Raw genomic sequence first — 10,077 nt, 5'->3', positions numbered from 1 at the left:
ATTAGCTTTGTCAACACATTTCAAAGAGGTAGTGTAGCTGAAGAGGCTTGCCTGACCTGACTTACAAACTTACTGTGGCCACAAGAGTCGAGCAGGAGCACTCAGGGCTGTGCTGTTCCCCCCGCTGGCCCACATGCCCAGGACACTAGCATCAACCTGCACGACAGGAGCTTTCTGCTCCCTTTTCTTACCAAATTCTTTAATTCTGGGTTTTTTTGACAACTCCTTTAACCTAGGAGCTTGCTTGTCTCCTTTCGTGGACTAATAATTCTTGGCTTTCCATGATGTACTTCTATACTAGACATCTAGACCTGGGATTAACTTTTGTGGCCAGTCTAATTTGGTCACAGGTGAAAACTGGTTTGCTTTTACTGCAAGCTAAGTTTCAGTACTGTGCACGGACATGTCATAAAGCCAACCTTCATAGTATGCCTGCACTGATAAGTCTGGCAGCACCCATTGACGGCAGAGGATCAGTGCCAGCTATTCTGCAAAAGAGCCTCTGCTAGTGTCAGGTGGTACCTCCTATCAACTCTATAATAAAGGCATACCACTAGCTCTGTTATAAATCCCTGCTCTTCTGGAAGTTATAACAGCTCTAAAAGCAAACTTTAAGCTAAAGCTTGGTATAATAAACCTCATATCCAAGACCAAGTGTGAAATCATCTAGTTACTTTTTAGTGGGTAATAGAAGAGGGCAGTTGAAGCAGTTATATGAGAGAAATGACAGGAAATTGTAGGACAGTATGGATCAATACCTCAGGTCAAATAGCAGCTTCAATTTCCCTCTCTGATAGACAGCCTGCACCTAGCTGAGTGCTTTTGCTGGCAGGCCAGCCTGCCTTCTGCGTTTTCTTTTTGGACTTTGCATTTAGGGAGGCCAAATGTGCTGGGAGGCTGGGGAGCCTCTGCCTCGGGGGTCAAACGGGAGATCTGGGCCCTTTGGCTCTTTCAGTTCTGCCAGCAGTTGTTAATGGAGTCCCCACGCTAGTATAATTTACTAATTATCAGGAATTTACACTGGTAGAGTGGGGCCATTTTCAGTTGGACGTTTAAGTTCCAAAAGATAAAACTAGAGCATTAGTATTACCTGAGGATTACAGGGCGAGGAGTGTCCTTCTGAATCGCGGTTTCCAACCTCCTCATCCTAGAGTCAGCTATGTCATCTAGGTGATCAGCAAGCTTTCTTTGTATTGAAAGTAACAGAAACTCTTCTGTTTGCTAGCAGCCTTTTTCTAGATTTCAGTATGAACTTAAAATTAAGTCTGGTTTATGGAATTTTGCTTTTTATACGTGCTGAAACTGTTCTTTTGCTCTTTTTAAAGATTTAAGTCATAATTCTAATCGATTTCAAAAATCTGCTAGTGTGTAACTGTACGTGCAGCGTATTTCTGTAAATAAATGCCACCTGATGTAAAAGATATCTATAGGATTCTTGTTTACACTTCATTTCCTGGTACATTAATTATTAAACATAAGGTTAATAAAATCAACATTCTTGTTGCATACATGTTTCGATTCTTTTCAGAAAAGAAGACTTAAAACCAGTGATTATACATTTGTCCCCTAAACTGCCGTAAAACAGCAAGGATTCTTTTTAGGAGCCTGTTGGGAACAGTCCACTCGGTATATTAAAGGCAAGGACTTATCCAAGATCTCAGATCCCTTAATCATGCTAAGTTAGTTTCAGTTATTCATTTTTAGCATATAACTAGACCAGTATAATTACCACCTTGTGCAGCTGTGAGAAAATGTATGTAGCACTGCAATTGCTTAACTACAGTGTGCCAAATACAACGCACGTGATCTTGCACAGCACAGAGTCACATCTGCGCTAGTAAATTTGCTATAATAAGACTCCCCGGACTGGAGCTGTTGCGTGTCTGACCCTAGTGGTGCCAGGATGGTCAAACACATTCGGTCAACTTTCTCGACTTTGTTAGATGAAGGAGTTTAAAAAGTTGTAGAGTGCAGTGCAGAGGTAAGATAAATGGAAAGGGCACACTGGTAACACTAATGCAGGCATTCAAATAACGCTATATCAGGTTGAGGTGGCTCCTGGCAAATATTTTTTTCTGCAGCGAGTGATGCAACCGTTTATCCTTATGTGGTGTCTTGGCCTGCTGTGTGCAGTATTAATTTCTCCACTTCACAGTATGTGTCAAAGCTGTGGAAACTGTTGCTTTGATTTGTCTCATGTCCTTCTTTTAAATCTCAGTGAAAGGAAGCCCATTGAGTAACAGCTTTATTTTAACAGGTTTTGCAATGTGGTTCAATTTTCAATAGTCAGACTGTAGGTCTGTCAGTACTAAATTACTAAATTTTTTTTTAGTGTAAAAATCCAAAAGCCTGGGCTTTCATACCACTAAGCACATCTTATTTACTCTTTCATAAAATTTACAACTCTAATTCGGTCGTCTCCCCAGAACAAAAGTACCTGTTTCCTATTGGATGCCGAAATAGATGGGAAGTGGTCTTCTGTTTAGCCCTGTCCAATATTATTGAACCCCAATTGGCAGAAACAGCTACCTTAACCGATATTTTCCTGGCTTGCACTGTGCATATCAGCCTTCCACTCTGCACAGCCAGCCTGTCCAGGAGAACATAATTCTCCAAGCATCTTATCCTCACATTCCCAAAACCAAGAGATTTCACCCATTCCCACAATGTTTGCCTCCCTTCTCCCCCGCCCCCCCCCCAAAAAAAAAAAAGGATAATATGGTCTCCTTGAATTTGAAATCTTAGCTCTGTGCTTACTGTGGCAGCTTCAACATATGTTAAGGATATGGCAAGGATAACTCTGACTTTCTTTAAAGTCACTTTGTGTTCTGCTTATTTCATGTACTGAAGGCGTCCATGTCATTAGGCAGGAAACTGCCGCAGTAGCAGCATCCACAGGGTCTTGGCTGTGCCTGTCTAGGAGGACACATGAAATATTAATTTCTTATTGAAGGTCAGCTTTTCTATGGCAAATACCTGAGTAATCCCAAATTCTTTGAGCCGTGCCTTAAGTTCACTTGCCGTTTCAGAGCCTTATGCAGAAATCCAAAGTCCGAAGGCTGTCATAAACTTGGGTCAAATTTTCACTGGTCTAGGTAATGTGGCCTGCAGTTTTACTCCAAGCAGAAATTCCCCAATAGAGGTAGTTAACCTAGAAGGTGCTCACGTGAGGGTGTGCGTGGGCGAGAATCACAGTTTGAGAACTTGGCCCCTCCGTTTTATGCCGCACGGCTGATTGTTCATATAGGGAAGTGCTATTCAGCTGCATTAGCAGTGATTTTAATACGGAGGGGAACTGACAGATTCCTCTGTTCATAAGTTGAATTCCCATTTTGAGACATTATATAACTTTAATCCTAGTTTCAGCACTTCAGCAGGATGAAACTAGCAGGTATTTGGCTCTTTTCCTGTCACATAACTGTAGCGTGATGCTGGATTTAGCAGGGTGAAATGAGGATTTTCATCTCTTACTACCTCCTCTGTCTCTCTCTGAAGCCAGCAATAGCAGTACTCCCTGCGGGTGTTCAGGGCTCTTTTTCAGGGATTGAAAGAGTGTTCCTCTTTCTGGACAGAAAATTGAATTAAGAGTGAAGCTGCAAGTACTTTGTCCTTAGACAAGGGAGGAAGCCTTTGGTTTAGCACTGGAGTTGGTGGTCAGGAAATTGCATAATCTGAATACTTAAGTTATTGGCAGATGCAGTGTTTCTTCCAGATTTTGAGGAGGAATGGGGGCTTGAGAGTGCAAGAATAACTTTGAAAAAGCGTACTTGGAATGAAAACTAGATGCATTGTAATGGTAGTGCTCTCTAAACTTCCTTTGCAAGTGTCCTTTCTGCATTTTATATTTGGCTGGCCGTGCATTATGTGTTTCACTTCAGGAGTAAAATACCAAGCTGCTTTACTTGCAGATTTAGCTTCTGAATTTAGCTTCTCTGTTTTTTTTTCTTTTTTTTTTTTTTTAAACTAGAAAGTGTCATGTCAGCTTCTGAAGATAGAAGCAAAGAGTTTCAGATATTTTCAGACAATTTCTCTCCTGGAAAAAAAAATGTATGAAGTAAATGTCAGAATCAGAGGTATGTTCCAGACTCTTGCTTTTACAAATCAGAGGATACACCAGTCTTTAAAACTCAGCAGCTGTAGGTCATAGACGGAAAGAGGACCTGGTCCCATAGTAGGTTTCCGTTCCCCAGTGGTCTCTTACGTTGAACAACCACTGGATAAAGTATAGCTTAGTAAACTCTTCCTAAATTAAAAAAAAAATGGTGGACAGGTACTAAGATTAAACAGATAAAACTTTATCAGGCCTCAGATTTAAGGTTTATCAACTTGTGAAACGAAAGCAGAGATAAGAAGAAGCTTTAAAGAGGCATTCATTAGCAAAGTGATGAAATTTCTGTATGAGTGAATATATTTGCTGTAGCCAGCACAGATTTGGTAATATAAAAAGATTAAGTCAGTTTCCAAGAGGAGGAAATAATTCTTAAGTTAGAAGAAAGGTTGAAGTTACTCAAAACCATCTGAGTAACTTTGTCAGAGAAAAAACTGCTAATGTGTACAGTTCTGTTACTCTTTGATGCAGTAGATGCAGTTCATAAAAGCGTGTGAGCATGCAGCTAAACATATTAAAATACACCCTCTCAGCAAGAGGGTTCTTTAATCTATTACTTTATTTGTGACTACTTCATAATTAAGTTAGGCATTCAGAGGATAATAACTGCTGAAGCAGAACTACGTCAGGTTTTAGTTCATGCATTAAATAATCTATTCAAGATGTGTGTTACAAGAGCGCTATAGCAGTCTTCTCGTTATCATGTGTCTGAAACTGAGCAGATGTCCAATAAAATTGTGAAAAGTAATGGTGGTTTCCTCAGGCGACGTTTCTGCCAATAGCGAGAACTGAATTAAACCCATCCTTTCAACAGGCTTCTGCTGGACAGCGCAGCTGCCTTAATATCAGAAGTAATTATCTGTACGGACATCTGATGTGCCATCGGTGTCAGCTTCTACAGCCAGACTTTTTGCGGATAAAATGAAGCTTGTAAGGAGCCTGCTTCCCTTGCTCTGTAAGTGTGGTGGCACAGGAATTGGGTGCTTAGGGCTGGGTCTCATGCAGGCTTGCGGTGGAGTTGCCAAGTGTGCTAAGCCCGTCTGCGATCTGGGATGAGCTGCATTTACCGAAACAGCAAGTGGACTTTCAAAGCCATGGATGCTTGAATTATTGAACATTTTAAGATGAACGTGAGCCAGGGTTACTGAGCAGTGCAGACTTGGCAATATGAATATTGTCTTTGAAAGAAGAGCCGTCTTCATGCCTTTTCTCTGTTGCAGTTCGCACCCTGGGTACCAAACTCGCAGCCTCCACGCATCTAGCTTGAGAGTGCAGCCAATGCGCTGCCCGTGGAAGCTGTTACGTCCCGCCCTGGGGAAGGCAGCTCTTCACTGCCATTTTCAAGGGCTGAGTGAACCAAGCGGGAGGAAACTTCATCCCTGTGATGCCAGGTGATTAAATCAGGTGCCACGTCACCATGTGCCGTTTGTGACCCCAGCGCAATTTCACTGCAGCTCTGAGCAAGCCCTGCACTCTTGCTGCTGTGTTCTGGCTTCTTATCTGAAATAAAAAGAAGTATTTTTGCTAAACGTATTTGGTTTTTTTTCCCCCCTCACTGCTGATGTAGAAATAAAATTTAAAAAGCTTTCTGTCCTTCTGCTGGTGCTGTGCAGAAGACTCTTGAAACCTGAATTCGGCTTTCGTGACAGCAATGGATAAGCACAAATAGTTGGCCTCTAGTCCAGTTCTTTAATTTTAGACCCAGCAAATTATACAGCGTGGCTGCCAGATGGTTTATTATCATCTTACACAGCTGGTTGAAAAACCGAATCAATTTTCATCAAATTGAGATGTTTCTAGTACAAAAAACTGTTCTAAATTGAAAACTGCCCACTAAGTAAATTTTCTACTAGCTCTTCTAATACAATGGCATGTGCTGAAGTCTTGTAAATGCATTTTGCCTATGTGGCTTTAATCTTTCTCCGTAAGTCCTTTTCTTACTGAGCTACAAGAAGTTAAAACCCTGCAGTGTTTAAAAGCATATTTTCACTTGTTGCATACGCTTTGTTTCACTCCACTCTACCAGCGGGGAGCTTAGTTGGTCCTTGCTAAAGGTGTCCTGAGTTACCAGGACGTTATTTTCCTGGCCTTGTTATTTTACAAAATCTTCATCACTGATGTACAGTCATCAGTGTTGTATTGTCATCATATTGAAGTGTTTTATTGTCATTGAACTTTTTAAAGCTCTGCTGTATTTTTTGCAAGCCTGTAAGCTATTAAGAGAGCAGCTTACCTGCCTGTTTGTGGAGGATCTTGCATCTATTTTTAAGGTATGTGAACTTGTAGTTTTCCGATTGTATTCACTTAGAATTAGAGTATCTTCCATTATAAAAAGTCTACACTGTGGTAATTTAAAAACTGATAATTCCTCACCCTAAATAGAGGGAATATCCTACTTTCTTAAGTACTTCTGATATATAGATACAGTATAGATCCTATTTTTTCGGAAAACACAGCAACATTTCACCTGACTTAATGCATAGACACGGGAAGACTTTATGTAATTGGTATCAATGCACACATTGATGTGAATTTTTTTTTCACCCCCCAGTAAGTTTTGTAAGACAAGTGATTGGCCTCTCCTATTTTTAAGTTGCTGAAACGTTTGTTTGTCCTTCAATGCATCCTTGTTGCATTGAAATTGGGCTTGAAGTAGATACGCGGTATGGGAATGGCTCTTGGTAGGTGCCGATGTTGAACTTGATTATTTCTGACCGTGAGCTGAGTTGCTGTTGTTTTTAAAGCTCTGCAGACCTATGATGAACTCAAAAGACAGAACTAGTACTATTCAGGGAAGTTGTAGCTCCATCCACCCCTGTTAATAAGCTGCTTTCCTCTTGCTTCTATGTATAGCTAATTCACTTTAGAAAGGAACAGCTTGCAGGGACTGTAAGGTGAAGGTCAAAGATCAGATATTTTCATGCAAAGTTGGAATTGCTTCCCCACTGAGGACCCAAAAAACATATTTTGGGGAATATTTTTATATTTTGTCCTATGTGGTCTTCCAGCATCAGGAATGTTTAGTCTGTGCGCATGTCTGCTGGAGGTTCACGTTATTGAAGGGTGCTGGCGGCCGGCTATAGGACATGCCCTTTCCCATGGTGTTCACTAAAGTTTGTCACAGCACAACTCTGTCTTCAGAGTCGCTAAAGTTTCCCACAACTGGCCCATGCAATTCAACAGTTGCTTACAGCTGTTCTGCTGAGCATCATTTAGCTCAAAAAAATCGGGATTTCTATTAATGTCAGAGGGCAGGTTTCTCAGTTTTCCTGACGTTTTTTTCCCCAGTACTTGAGAATTCTTATTTTTAAATACCTCAGTGCCACCTTTAAGGCATAGAAGGACAACGCAGCTGTGAAAATGCCATTATTCTCCAGTTATTCTCCAGCTAATGGTAAAGATTTGGTTTGTTCCTCCAGGGCCTCCATATACTCCTGAACTGAAATGGTATTGGATGATGGCCCTCCCTCCTCTTTCTCTTTCTATTTGTTTTTGTTCAGTTGTTTGTTCCTTTATAGATTTCTCTTAGTTCCTTTTAAATTTGTGCATAATACTCATCTGCTGAATGTAGATACTAATTCTTTTTCCTTATTTATAAAAATAGCCAGAGTGTCCTTCTGAACAATTAAAGAAGTCAAATTGTGCTGTAGCCAAGTAAAAGCTATTATATAAAATTCATTTATATTCTAAGCTGATGTACCATAAGATAGGTGTAGTTATTCATTGTGTATGCCACTTTCCAAGGAAAAGAGAGTTCTTTGATTTATATTATTGAATTTATTAACTGGAGCACATTTCATACTCCAGAGAGCCTTCACAAATTATGTAGAGTGGACAAAAAGGTTAAGCCTAATTCAGAAAACCTGACCTCAGCTTTAGCTTTCAGTTATTCTCTTAAAATATTGTGGCAGTCAAGACTATTAGAAGCATGAATATAGGAAGAATTTACGTCGCTTAACGCGAGGATTTTTGTTTGCTTGTGTAAATACATTAATGTCTTTGAAGAGAGGCTGGAAGATTTGGCCTTAGACTGATCAGTGCCCAGTGTGCTGAATAGGAGTGGCTGATCTTTGAGTAAACCTTCAGCTTTCCAGGCACTACTCCAGAAGGTGCATCTCGTGTCTTAGGCAAATGAGATCAGTGCAGTGATCTTCAAGAACTGAGAGAGAAGTGAAATAAGTCCGTTCCACCTCAGCTTTCTAGGGTCATGCAGCCAGCTCTTGCTGTCAAAAATAGTTCACAAATTTCACTGTGATTTGCTTTTAAAGGATGAGGCTTGGTCTTGCAAGTAAGCCAACCTTGAGTCGTTTTCCCCTTGCTATATGTGCTAGGGAAAAGGATTTGGTAAAAGGTTCATGCTTTCTGTTGCCACCATAAATACATGTTGAACATGTGACTTGTAGAATAACAGGTTTTTTTCCCTGTCATCCCATATCTTCCTGGGACTTTTTCCACTTCAGTGGATATTCACTAAGTGTGAATGACAGTTGACGATAGTTTAGAGCCTTTCTTAAAATGCCAGGTAATGAACTTGGCCTGTCAGCTGAAGTCTCTATTGGCACCTGAGTGTAGTGGCCCAGAGGAACCTACTTGGTTTCACAAAATGCGTAGGTAACTTCCACTTTATGAGCTAAATAAAACTTTTATTTTTATGAAATTAAACCTTTAGACAGCTTTGGAACCCAAATCACTTTTTTTTCTTTCCCCCTCTATTTCTTTTCAAATGTTTATTGTAAGACTGAATCAAATTTATCAGAGATTAGAGCTTAGAGTTCAAGTGGTTTACTCTTCCACAGTGAACGCTGATATGCTGACCTATTACATGGTGATGAAAATGGCTTAAAAATGCAAAAAAGAAATCTGTGATACATCAGCAATTGTCTGGAAACACTCATCTTTACTTTCTAAACTCTACCAGATTTCCTGTGCCTTTATTTTAATTGTTTGTGCCGATTAAGCAACTTTTACTCCATATGTTCCTTCTTTAAAAGCGCTGAACTTGTGCCTTTCTACTCACATAGACTGTAACTTTTTAGTGCAGAGTAGGTTCTCTAAAAATATTTTCTTCAATTTTTTCAGTCTGAAACACAGAGGATTCCTCTCTATCAATACTCAGTGAAACAGCACTTGAATAAATGTTGTGCCTGCTGATATCACAGCGATGATGAAATATCTCTTGAGGAATATGAAGTAGAGAGGGTTGAAAGGTTTTCCCACATCGTTCTTTTACATTCAGTTCCATGCTGATTTTACTTTTATATATTGCCTCTCAGGCTGTAATGCAGAAAACCGCTAGTGGGATAAAATCTCATCAGTTTCTTCTTTGTTATCTTTTCCCTACCCTGTTAGTGGGCCTTTCTCTCAACTCTTTGGGGCCCTTCTCAGATAAAAAATGGGAAGGGAAAAACAAAACTTCCCAACCTTTTGTCGTCTGACCTCACTAATGTAAAAGGCTAGCACTTGGCTGGCATCTACACAGGCTCAGATAAAACTTTCAGGGTAGGCTATAAAGGAAGTTATTGTAGTCGCCTGAATTCTTTCTGACTGAGTTACTGTTGACTGTATGTGAACCGTGCGTGTATTTTATAGGTCCTTGTTTGAGGGAAAGACGGCAGGGTTCCTAAAGCACCTCCACAGGGTGAACGACGCTCTAGTTCCACTCTGTAGAGTTAATGTGCAAAAGAAGAAAAATGTGGCCCGTCTTGGGCTTCCAGGGTTTGGTGGGCACCGGTGCAGAAGGACAGGTGGACAGGGGTTAGTTGGAGCCCGGGAGATGGGCCTCAGGGCACTGGAGCGGAGCATGCTCCTGCTCCCCCTGAGTGCCTCTGCGCCCAGCGGCTTGATGGGGACTTGCGGGGTGTCGGGATGTCTCCTCGGTCCCGGAGCACTAATCGCACTGCTTAGATAATCCCCAAATGCAGACGCTATCCCTGCTAGGACTGACAGATTAGATGGGATTACTGCTGTCG

The sequence above is a fragment of the Struthio camelus genome, chromosome 1 (genome assembly GCF_040807025.1).
Source record: "Struthio camelus isolate bStrCam1 chromosome 1, bStrCam1.hap1, whole genome shotgun sequence".
In the NCBI taxonomy this organism is placed as follows: Eukaryota; Metazoa; Chordata; class Aves; order Struthioniformes; family Struthionidae; genus Struthio; species Struthio camelus.
The sequence above is the reverse complement of the archived record's forward strand: the minus strand, read 5'-3'. Positions refer to the sequence as shown.